At 35.4% G+C, this 11,992-nt stretch overlaps 1 long non-coding RNA gene across 1 annotated transcript in view; it reads left to right on the forward strand.

Annotated features, from left to right (window-relative positions):
* Positions 1–11,434, forward strand: part of LOC307185884 — a 74,622-nt gene extending 63,188 nt beyond the window's left edge. The window contains exons 2-3 of the long non-coding RNA XR_013828197.1: positions 888–1,045; positions 9,734–11,434. This is a non-coding gene — a long non-coding RNA (uncharacterized lncRNA). The remainder of the gene's footprint in view (positions 1–887; positions 1,046–9,733) is intronic.
* The last annotated feature ends 558 nt before the right edge of the window (positions 11,435–11,992 follow it).

Genomic DNA, 11,992 nt, shown 5'->3' on the forward strand with positions numbered 1-11,992 from the left:
CAGTGAGAGGCCCGCATACCGAAAAAAAAAAAAAAGAAGTCAAATATATAATGGGAGGGATACTGCTCACTCTATCAAAGGGAGTCTAAGGACTGGGCTTTGGGTGGGAAAAAGCCAAGTGAGCTTGTCAATCTCAGCACAGAACTCAGTGCTTCCTATTCAGGGCATTGACATTGTAATTAACTAGAATTAGTTGTTCATGACATTCTGTCCTTGTATTAGTCCATGTGAGACTTTAATGCCCAGGGCTATAGTTTGATTAGCATGGTTGGTGCATAGGCAAACATGTAATTGGGGCATGGCTTTGGAGCAGGTCTGCTGATGCCATTCCCACAAAACCGACACGCAGTGGCAAATTGGTAAGGCAGATTTCACCAAGCAAAATCAAAGAGGAGTGCTGCTACTAAAAAATAATAGAAGAAAAAATTTAGACATTCCCCCAATATATCATGCTTTTCTCAAAAGCTCGAATGAGCTCTAACATTCCTCTCAAGAGAAAAAATGTGCCATTTACCATTAGCTGGCTGCGCACGTAGAGCCTTTTGGAAGTGTGGTTTATAAGCGTAGAGAAGATAAAAGTACTGAACTGATTTCATCCTGGCCTCTAGATAAGTATGGATCATCCTTAATGTTCAACCATACGTACATCATGTTAAACTGATATTTCTGTATTTATTAATTAGCTTAGTTTAAGCCCATGAAGCAGAGACTTAACTTTCTCTTCTCTCTAGGCCTAGAGCTAGACTGCGTTCTCCAGCCTCCCGGTGGGCCATGTGATTGCATTTCAGTCAATGGAACTTGAGAAGAAGTGGTGGGAGCCACTTCCAGGCTGGCCTCTTGAACTTCCCCCCATATCTGTTCATCTGTGCCCTTCCCTCTTCCGACAGGAATGAACACAACTCACAGAGCAGTTTTGGAAACCACGTATTGAAGATGCAGACGTGCCCACCACCAGGGCCCTTCAGTGACTGCATTGAGCAACAGACAGCCCTCCTCCTGCCACCTCCTTGGGCTCATATGTGAGCAAGAAACTCTGAATGTTTTGGTGCGTATTTTCAGGCCTATTTGTTTCAGCAGCAATAGTTAACCTACTTAATAGTCTTCATAGAATTTATTTTACACTGTCAATTTAACTTTTTTCTAAACACTTCACCTTCTTGTCATTATACTTCTAAGAATAAGAACCTTGGGAGTTATGGAGTAACCCCATGAAACCGACTGACCGCCAAACAATAGTGTCCAGCCAATGCTTCCTGCAGGAGGCTTCCTGAACGATGCTCCTACTCGTGAGAGTGACGTGTTACACGTGAGAGGAGGGGTCGATGTGTTATGAGCTCCTGTTTTGACAAAGTTCTAGAATCTACTCTGTAGTCAGCAGCATTGCTCCACTAATGTTATGTTTCATAAGTAGCATTCATTCATACGAGAGTAAAGGAGAGGCGTAGTCACACTGTGTCTTGCCAACAAGTAATTGATTCTTTTACCCTTTTGCCCCTTCCCACCTTGCGTCATTTCTTCCACAGAAGAAAATGGCTGCTTAGAATTACTACTGAGCTAAAATTTCAGTGCAATATTATAAAGACTAAATACCCCACTGGCATTCCTTCTTCCTTCCTGTCTCCACGCCCACCCTGATTGGTGCTGGTAACAAAATGAGAAGGCCACATGTCGAGCCTCTGAGTACAGGAGTTTGCACATGAATTTTTGAAAAAAACAGACTAAAGTATTATTTATTGTAATACCTATGGATATATTATGTTCCTAAATAATATTTCATTATTTTATTTGAAGAGAGTTTTACCAGAAGAGATGTTTTGAGGGAAAAAAAACATATCCCCCCCTTTTTTTTTTTTAATCTCCTAGCTTCTCTGGGATAAGACGATAGTATTTTAAACGTCAAAACTAGAGAGGGCATTTGAGGCAGAAGCTTCATCTGGATGCCCTGAAACACAGGACTTGCTTCTGAGTTGAGGAATAGAACAGGATTTCCCAGTAACCAGCAGTGCTTCAGTACACAGATGCTTGAAGAAGATCTGTACCTGCCGGGTCGCAGAGAGACAGTGGGCTGTTAAGAGATTGTCTCCTGCTTGGTCAGAGGCGTAGAAAAAGCTGTGCCTTCTGGTGATATCCCTTTGTCCAAGCCAGTCTAATAACTTAACGTGATCACCAAGAGCGTGAAAGGAAGAAAATCACACTATGTTTAAGAGCACAAGGAACCACAGGAAGGCATAACAAATGGGACCCAGAGATTAAGTTGCTCATGCTGAAACAGTCATTGGAGTCGGCAGATAACAACCTAAACAACATGATAATATGAGCCCTCGAGGAGCACCAATTAAGTCATTAGAATCATGATATTAACATTTTGAAAACTGATTTAAGCATCTGGAAGACTGGGTCATCAGTATTCAGCACCAAGTTAGTGGCTTGGCAAATCATATGAACTTAATAGCTGAAAACCCACAGAACAAAACAGAAAAGGCATGAAATGGAAACAGGGTTTTAGGATAGTTGCCAGGGATATAATATGAAAATTAATATGTGTTTTAGAAAAAAGGAATAGATGATATAGAAGAAATGATTACATAAATCAAAGGGAACAATATATCTGATCCAAAGAAAGATGTAAAAATCTCATCATGTCCAGGCAGGACTCATTTTAAAATGCCTTTACCAGATATTCAAGATAGGGAATATCTTGAATTCCAAGCATAAAGACAATATTCCAGAGCTTCCAGTAAATTACAAGTTGCTTATGGAAGAAAAGGTATCAGATTAGCAACAGCTTTTAATCGGTAGTACCACCTGGTAGAAATCATGGGACAGAGAGAAAAATACTCAATCCAAAAATAGCATACTCACACAGATGTAGTTTTTCTTTTAGAGCAAAAGAAAAGTATTTAGGACAGGAAATTCTCTTACAGAATATATTTGCATATTCATCAGAGGAAAATAGTTGAAAATGAATGACCAGCTGGCAATGAGCAAAACCAGAGAGAGGGAGAAATAACTTTTGACACTAACATTTATTTTAGGAGATCAATGAAAGCATGCTTGGGTATTTAAACACACATGCAGTGCCATGAGTGGCTACTTTAAGGGAAAACCTGATAATAACCTGTGCTGAAATTATTAAACAAGATTAACAACACCTAGGAGCTGGGTGGCAGGTTGGGCTGGAGAAATAAAGACTGAAGTTTCCCTGTAAAAAGTGGGCTCAAGAGTAGCTCAAAGACCATATGGTAAATAGAGTGGTTAATAGAGATAAATATAAGGAACAAAGTTGCCTCTTTTTACAATTAGTATTAAATGGAAAATAACATTTAATGTTAAAGGGATCCTGGAGAAGGTGACTTTCATTACCATTGAAAACAGGAATTACCTGATAATATAGGCAAGCAGGCTAGCCACAGCACAATTACACTTAAAAATGTCTGTGTTTTTAGGGTCAAGACTTCTTTTGGCTGCCTATTCTATAAAAGTGAAGTCCAGGAAGGAGAATACAGAAGTGAGGATTTTTATTTCAGCTGTCTTAGTAGGAACAAATGGAACCTGGCAACCATCTGAATGTCCATGAAGAGGGGAATGGCTAAAATCATTGTGAAATCACCATATTTTGGATTCATATGAAGCTCCTAAAATAATTGTTATATACATTTTATTTTTACTTGAAGATATGTACCAGATGTATACATTTTTATGTGAGTAAAGGAAGTGTCCTATAAAGGCATGGATATAAACTCCTGTTTTAAAGATTAGGCAGGACCCAAAATGTGTAAAACAAGTTGTGTATTACGTATTTTGTTTTAAAGGGATCTAACTTCCAGAAGAATGGTTTTCTGGCTCCCATGTTTCCCGAATTTTCTAAACCGTCATTCTGCTGCATTCCTACACAAATTTAGCACTGATAACGTGAAAAAACAGGATATTTATATGGTTTTGTTATAGATTTTCAACAAAATTCTTACATATTTGATATTAGTTTGTTAAGTGTATGTGTGTTTTAAATGTATACAAAACCACATTTTACTACTGATTTGGAGTGAGCTAAATTAATTTATCAGTATTTACCAGAACTGAAGGTTTTGTGTGTGTGTGTGTGTGTGTGTGTGTGTGTATAAAATAACAAAAGCAACTAAGTTACTGTTGTTCTAATAGTGCTACAAAACTGGATTAGACTCAAAATCTCAGATAAATTCAAATGACCAAGAATTCCTGAAATTAGTAGGTAATTAACTGGTTGTGATTATTTTTTTCCTTCACATATATTTCAGCTGCTGAAAATTTCCAGTAGGTTAAAATGACAATAATATTTGATCTGGAACTCTTTATAGGTTTCCAGGTGAATGATTAAAAGCTGTTTCAATTAATAAACTAGAATGTACATAATTCTACTTTCTATGGATAATTGTAACCCAAGGTAACTGTTTCTAAATTCTGCTAACAATGAAGCATGGCTTAACATATTCAATCAAATTGATCAGGCAAGCAAGTCAATTCTGTGCAATAATATGCACTGAATTCAGTAAAATTAGTTGTTCACAATGTTTTCTCACAGGAACTATCAGCCTCCTTAAAACTCTTTATTTTACTGCCTCAAATTAATTCAGATTTTCCCACAAATCTTTCAGTTTCTGCGTCTTTCTCCCTTTCATTCCAGAATGGTTTCATTAGATTTCACAAATGAGTGAGTCTGTGAACAAGTGAACTGAAGTAAATGTGGTTTGATTCATTATTTCTCTTTCATTAGGCTAGCATGCATTAGGTCTAACTTCTGTTAATCCAAGTGTATAGAATTAAAGAATAAAAAGACTTCTCTCTTAAAAAGCTTGTGAAACTAATAGTAGGTTTGAGCCAAACGTCTATTATTATCCAAAACACTGATGCAAGTATGAAAGTGATATTTTCCCAAAGTGTTTTGTAACATATATGATGGGATCCCGTATTTACACTTCATTTTTTGATTTAATGTTTGGATGCATGTTAGTAAAAGACATCTAAATCAAATCTCTCTTATTAGCAGAAACAATTATTGCATGGTAACTGCTGCAGTAAGTGGCTATTTTAAGGCAAATGTGAACATGTTTAGATATAATTAGGAAAAAGTAATCTTTTGAAAGGGAAAAAAGATAATACCGTTTACAAATTTTAAAAATAGTTTAGCTCTCGTATTCAGAAACAGGAAGAAGAACTAGTGATCTCAAAATTAATTGAAGAAATTTGATTTTAATCAACTTAGTAAAATTTTTCTGTTTCTCTGGTATTTCCCTAAGTACTTTGATGTTCAGGAATCATATCAGAAGGGTAGATGATGGGTTTCTAGAACTCTGGCTTTTTTTTTTTTTTTTAGAACTCTCTGGCTTTTAAATAGATATTCATTGGTTTTGTTCATTTTACTTTGAAAGTCCATTAAAAATTTCAATACATAATTTTATATAAATTTATGAGATGCATAGTTTTAAGTTCAGTTTCTTTCTTTTTACATCATTATATCTCCCAAAGTAGTCCAAGTTGGCAATTCATTTTTAGAATGATACAATTTTATTTAAGCTCATGTAATTATATAAAAAACATTTATATTATTGATGTTTATGCTATTACAGTATGTTCACTTACCTGATGTAGGGCTTAATGTTTTGTTTTTGCTTTACAAAAATGATACCTCATACATATATATGCACACCTCAACTTTCTTTTACAAAATGGAAATTTATCCAAGTAAACTAATATCTCTATCAATCGTTGCTTACAATGGACGCATGGCATTCCATGGTATTCCGTGGCATGGTACTTTTTAAATACTTTCCCATGACTATACATTTATCTTTGTTCTCTGCTATGAGCAAACATCCTTATGTGAATGTCCCTCCATACTATTTTTCTGAGTCAAAGGTTTTTAATAAGTATTAATTCTTAGTATTCTTAATTTCAGATTGCCAGATTGCATCCAGGATGGCTGTAACATTTTGCATTAGCCACAGCATTGAGAGCATTCCCTTCTCCTTCAATCCCTGACAACAATAGATGTTATAGCTCATTTTAACTTCTGCATTTCTGATGGATGCAGAGTGATGCGTCATTATCCTGTAAATAATATGTCATTATCAAATAGTCATTCTTTGGCTACTTCTGAGCTTGAATATTTTATGCATTTATTGGCTTTTGATACTTGCTCCTCTGTGAATGTTCAGTTAGTATTTTTTTTTAATATTGAGTTATTTTCTCACTTAGTTTGGCTTAGTTCTGGGATTATACATTTTACCCCCCTTTTCTACCATATACGTGGCAATTATTTAAGTAATTTTTGACTGCTTGCTTTAGTAAGCAAAGTGAAAAGACAACCTACAGAATGGGAGAAAATATTACAAATGATGCAACCTGACGAGAGTTATCTCCAAAATATACAAATAGGTCACGCAGCTTAATTTCAGAAAAACAACCCAATGGGCAGAAGATCTAAATAGACATTTCTCCAAAGAACGCATACAGATGGCCAAAAAGCACATGAAAATATGCTCAACGTCGCTAATGATTAGAGAAATACAAATCAAAACTACAATGAGGTATCACCTCACACCAGTCAGAATGGCCGTCACCAAAAAGTCTACAAACAAACTATGGAGACAGTGTGGAAAAAAAGGGAATCCTCCTACACTGTTGCTTGGAATGTAAATTGTTACAGCCATTATGGAGAACAGTATGGAGGATCTCTAAAAAACTAAAAATAGACGGGCTTCCCTGGTGGCGTTGTGGTTGAGAGTCCGCCTGCTGATGAAGGGGACATGGGTTCATGCCCCGGTCCGGGAAGATCCCACATGCCACGGAGCGGCTGGGCCCATGAGCCATGGCCACTGAGCCTGCGCGTCCGGAGCCTGTGCTCCGCAATGGGAGAGGCCACAACAGTGAGAGGCCTGCGTACCGCAAAAGACAAAAAAAATCCAAAAAAACCCAACAGAGCTACCGTATGATCCAGCAACCCCACTTCTGGGCACATACCCTGAGAAAACCGTACTTCAGGAAGACACATGCACCCCAATGTGCACTGCAGCACTATTTACAGTAGCCAAGATATGGGAGCAACCTAATGTCCACTGACAGATGAATGGGTAAAGAAGATGTGTGTGTGTGTGTATATGTGTATATATATATATATATACACACACATACATACACACACACACACACCCACACACAATGGAATATTAGCCATAAAAATGAAGTAATGCCATTTGCAGCAAAATGGATGGACCTAGAGATTATCATACTAAGTCAAAGACAAATATATGATAATCACTTATATGTGAAATCTAAAAAAATGATACAAATGAACTTATTTACAAAACAGACTCACAGACTTAGAAAACAAATTTATGGTTACCAAAGGGGAAAGGTTAGGGGGGAGGGATAAATTAGAAGGTTGGTATTAACATGTACACACCACTATATATAAAATAATCAACAAGGACCTGCTATATAGCACAGGGAACTCTACTCAATTCTCTATAATAACCTGTATGGGCAAAGAATTTGAAAAAGAATGGGTATGTGTATATGTATAACTGAATCACTTTGCTGCACACCTGAAACTAACGCAACATTGTAATTCAACTATGCTCCAATATAAAATTAAAATTTTTTTTAAATACTAAAGAAATAGGCAGAGGAACTGAATAGACATTTTTCTAAAGAGGAGATGCAGACGGCAATAGGCACATGAAAAGATGTTCAATCAGCATCGCTAATTGTCAGGGAAATACAGATCGAAACCACAATGAGATTTCACTTGCCTGTCAGAATGGCTATAGTCAAAACACGAATAACAAATTGTTGGTGAAGATGTGGAGAAAAGGGAACCCTCCTACACTATTAGTGGGAATGCACGTTGGTGCAGCCACCACTGTACATTGTACAAAACAGTATGGAGGTTTCCAGAAAAACTAAAAATAGAACTATCGTATGACCCAGCAATTCCACTCCCGGGTATGTATCTGAAAGGAACAAAAACACTAATTTGAAAAGATACATGCACCCCAATGTACGTTTCTTTAGCAGCATTATCTACAATCACCAAAGTGTGGAAGAACCTAAGAAGAACCTAAGTCTCCATCAGCAGATGGATGGAGAAGAAGAGGTGGTATATATAATATATAAATATATATGTATATACATATATATAATGGAATACTACTCAGCCACAAAATAAGAATGAAATTTTGCCACTTGCAGCAACATGGATGGACTTAGACGGCATTATGCCAAGTGAAATAAGTCAGAGGAAGACAAGATTCACTTATATGTGGAATCTGAAAAATACAAGAAGCCAGTGAATATAAGAAGGAGGCAGACTCACAGATACAGAGAACAAACTAGCAGTTACTAGTGGGGGTGGGCATATAGGGGGTGGGGAATGGGATGTACAAACTATTGGGTGTAAGAGAGGCTCAAGGATGTGTGTACAACATGGGGAATATAGCCAGTATTCTGTAATAACTAAATGGAGTGTAACCTTTAAAAATTGTATAAAAATAAACATTTATAAAAGTGAATATAAGATACCTCTTTAAGTTTGAATACTCCGTTTTAAAATGCAATATTCGATAATGATTATAAAATAATTTTTATTTTAAAGAAATAGTATTTCACATATTTACCTCCAGAAACATTTTTCAGAATGAGTTTGTAGATTAAACATTCAGAAAAGTATGTAAAATTTTTAATCATCTAAATTCAAAGTAAATTCAAAAGGCAGTAAGTGCATGCTAAGTAAAAGATATTCATTACTATTTGAGCTTCCCTGGCTTTGCAGTCAGATTCTCAGGTTTAGAATCTCAGCTGCACCACTTACTAATAGTGAGAACTTGGCATACTCATTTACCATTTCTGTAGCTTATGTGTAAAATGGGAATAACATCTATCTAATGTGGATATTGTAAGGATGAATGAACAAATTTATGTAAAAATTCTAACAGTCATTCTAGGAAACAGTAAATGTATACTGATATTATTTTATTTCATTAGAACCTTCAGTGTTTATCCTATTTTTAATTTCTTTGTTCCTTATTTTACTCATTTTACATGATCTTCTGTGATAGACAGTTAGCTTTTGTCACCTTAGATATTATTATGTACCCTAAAAGGAAAATAAAATGAAGACACATGTAAGTTAGCAAGTTGTTAGTTATTTTCTCGTTACCCCAGCACAGTACAATGTATAGTAGAGGAAGGAGTTACAGTTTCATAGTTTCAATATACATGGATGTTGTCCTTAAATACTTTCAAGCTTACTGAAGAGTTATGTAAAGCATATAATTGAGTACTTTGCTAATTAAGCTGCAGAACCCACCAAGTGTTGCAAGAACAGATGCTTTTGTTCTTAGGGAAAAAAGTTTTTTCTTTCAGGAAGTATAATTTTTCTCAATCAAAAAACAGGAAGATAGAAATCAAGTCAAGGTATAGAATATTTGTAACATAAGCTATATTAGTCAAATATTAAATATATTACTTTTACTATTTTCAAATTTTCTGTAGTATTCCTAAAGTGTAAAATTGGTCCTTAGTAAAGTTAATTAACTTAAAAAATTCCATTTCTACTTTGAAGAGTATTGAGGCTGTCTTGTGGAAATATTATATGAAGATGCTCTTAAACATAGCCTTGTTTGAACACCTATGAAATTGTCTAGAAAACAATTCCATCCATTAAATTCATTACAAAACTATTTTTTAAATATTTTAGGAAATTCCCTGGTGGCTATAGTGGTTAAGAATCCGCCTGACAATGCAGGGGACACAGGTTAGACCCCTGGTCCAGGAAGATCCCACATGCGGAGGAGCAACTAAGCCCGTGCGCCACAACTGCTGAGCCTGTGCTCTAGAACCCGCGAGCCACAACTACTGAGCCCACATGCCACAACTACTGAAGACCATGCACCTAGAGCCCGTGCTCCACAACAAAAGAAGCCACCACAATGAGAAGCCCACGCACTGCAACAAAGAGTAGCCCCTGCTCGCAGCAACTAGAGAAAGCCTGCGCGCAGCAACGAAGACCCAACGCAGCCAAAATAATTAATTTAAAAAAAATTACCTTAGTTTTTTTCCATAAACACTTATGCAATTATTTAAAATATATAGCATTATTTTAAATTTTTATGTTAAATTTTATGGGCTTAGGCAAATAGATGCATTAGAGGACAAATATCTGACAAATTATTAATCATGTTGGGAGATGAAGCAATGTGTCCAATTTTAAATATCATGGTAATTAAACTTTCCATTTATAGCTTTGGAATTTTAAAATGTTGAGATTATAATTATAATGAAAAATTGAACACAATTATCTGAACTTTAATAATTGATATCAATGTATCCTCTATTTAACTCTATGGAATGTTGAAAAGAAGCAACTAGAAGAAAAAAAAGTTCATATTGGGTGCTTAGTGCTTTTAAAACTGTATAAAAGATAAAATTTTAGGACATTTGTTATTTAACCTTGAACACTAATATTGAGAGTGTTATGCTGATTTTACTTACTGTAGAAAAACCTTCAACTTTTTGGAAGTTGATGCAGTTTCATTTTACTAGCCTTTAGTGACAGTTTGCTAGAGCTTTAATTTTCCAAGAATATCTACCTCAAATTTTGAGCATTATTTTACTGATCCAGTCTTCGAAGTAAGAAATATTATTTAGTAACAAAAGGTATTTCAAAGAATATTGGCTCTTCTTATTTTTAGATGATATATAAATAGTGATTTCTTTGACACAAAAGAAGGCATCAATAACAAGTTGACTTAGAGTCCAGGTGAACAGAAACAAGAAGTAGTAGCCACTATGGCAAACTTTCTAAAAATATTCATGTTTTTGTTCTTCTTTTCACGCATCTGGTCAAACAAAACATTTTTGAGGCTTGATTAAGATTGAAGAAATCATAGTCATGTTTTATAGGGACAAGAAAAGTCCCAATGGCCAGTGGAAATGCTAGTAAATGCAACACATTGCCATCAATACTCTAAGCTATTTCATTCTACTCAAATTTCTATATAGATGTTCACATATATGTGTATAAAGAAATTCATGGTACCCTCATTTACAATAGCAAAAAAAAATTTAAACAAATTATACTGTATCCATAGAATAAAATCTTACACATCTATTAAAAAGAATAAAGTGCACCTAAAGAGAAAAATGTGGACATAGAAAAGGTGTTAAATGCTTAGGATGTCTGTGTATGTAAGGAAGATGAGAAATAGCCGAGAAGCCTTATACTAATTTTTCTTGTTCATGATTTGTATTTATTTGGAACTTAAAAAATTGGTTGGCCACAACTTTATTTTATATAAATACATCCGATTATGAAAATGTGGACACCTATTTTGTTGATTATTTTGTTCCTTAATATTAAGAGCTATAATATGTACATTAACGGTATTTCAATAAATTGGGGAGTATGGACTACTCTGCAGATTTCTTCCTTCACCAGAGTCTAAGGCGTTGGATTTTAGTGGATGACAGTATAATTTGTGAAAAGTATAGATGTCACAACAAGATTAATTGATATACATGGACAGCAGAATTATGGGTTACAAAGAAAAGCTCTACGTTTTCCCCTAGACTAAAGGTGACCACAAATGCCCACTATGATCTATACTTAGCTCCCACTGCCATTTCATCCATAAGCTTTAGCTATACTAAACAATCTTCTATTCCTCAACACAATATGATCATATTTCATATCTTTGACCTAAGTTGCCTATGCTAAAAATATTTCAGAAAACCTCCTCCTCCTAGTACTTCACACCGATGTTAAGTTGTTATCTTTTCTCTGAACTCTGATTCCAGGAGAGAAATACTTGCCCATGCTCCCTCCCATTCCATCCTGTGCATACATGTGCTGTGTTGTAATTAGCTCCAACTGATAAACAACTATTTAGGGACAGAGATGATCTCCCCGATTATTGCTTCTCAGAAAACATCACAGTGCCTAATACATAGTTTTCAC

Source organism: Stenella coeruleoalba (assembly GCF_951394435.1).
Source record: "Stenella coeruleoalba genome assembly, chromosome: 4".
Lineage (NCBI taxonomy): Eukaryota > Metazoa > Chordata > Mammalia > Artiodactyla > Delphinidae > Stenella > Stenella coeruleoalba.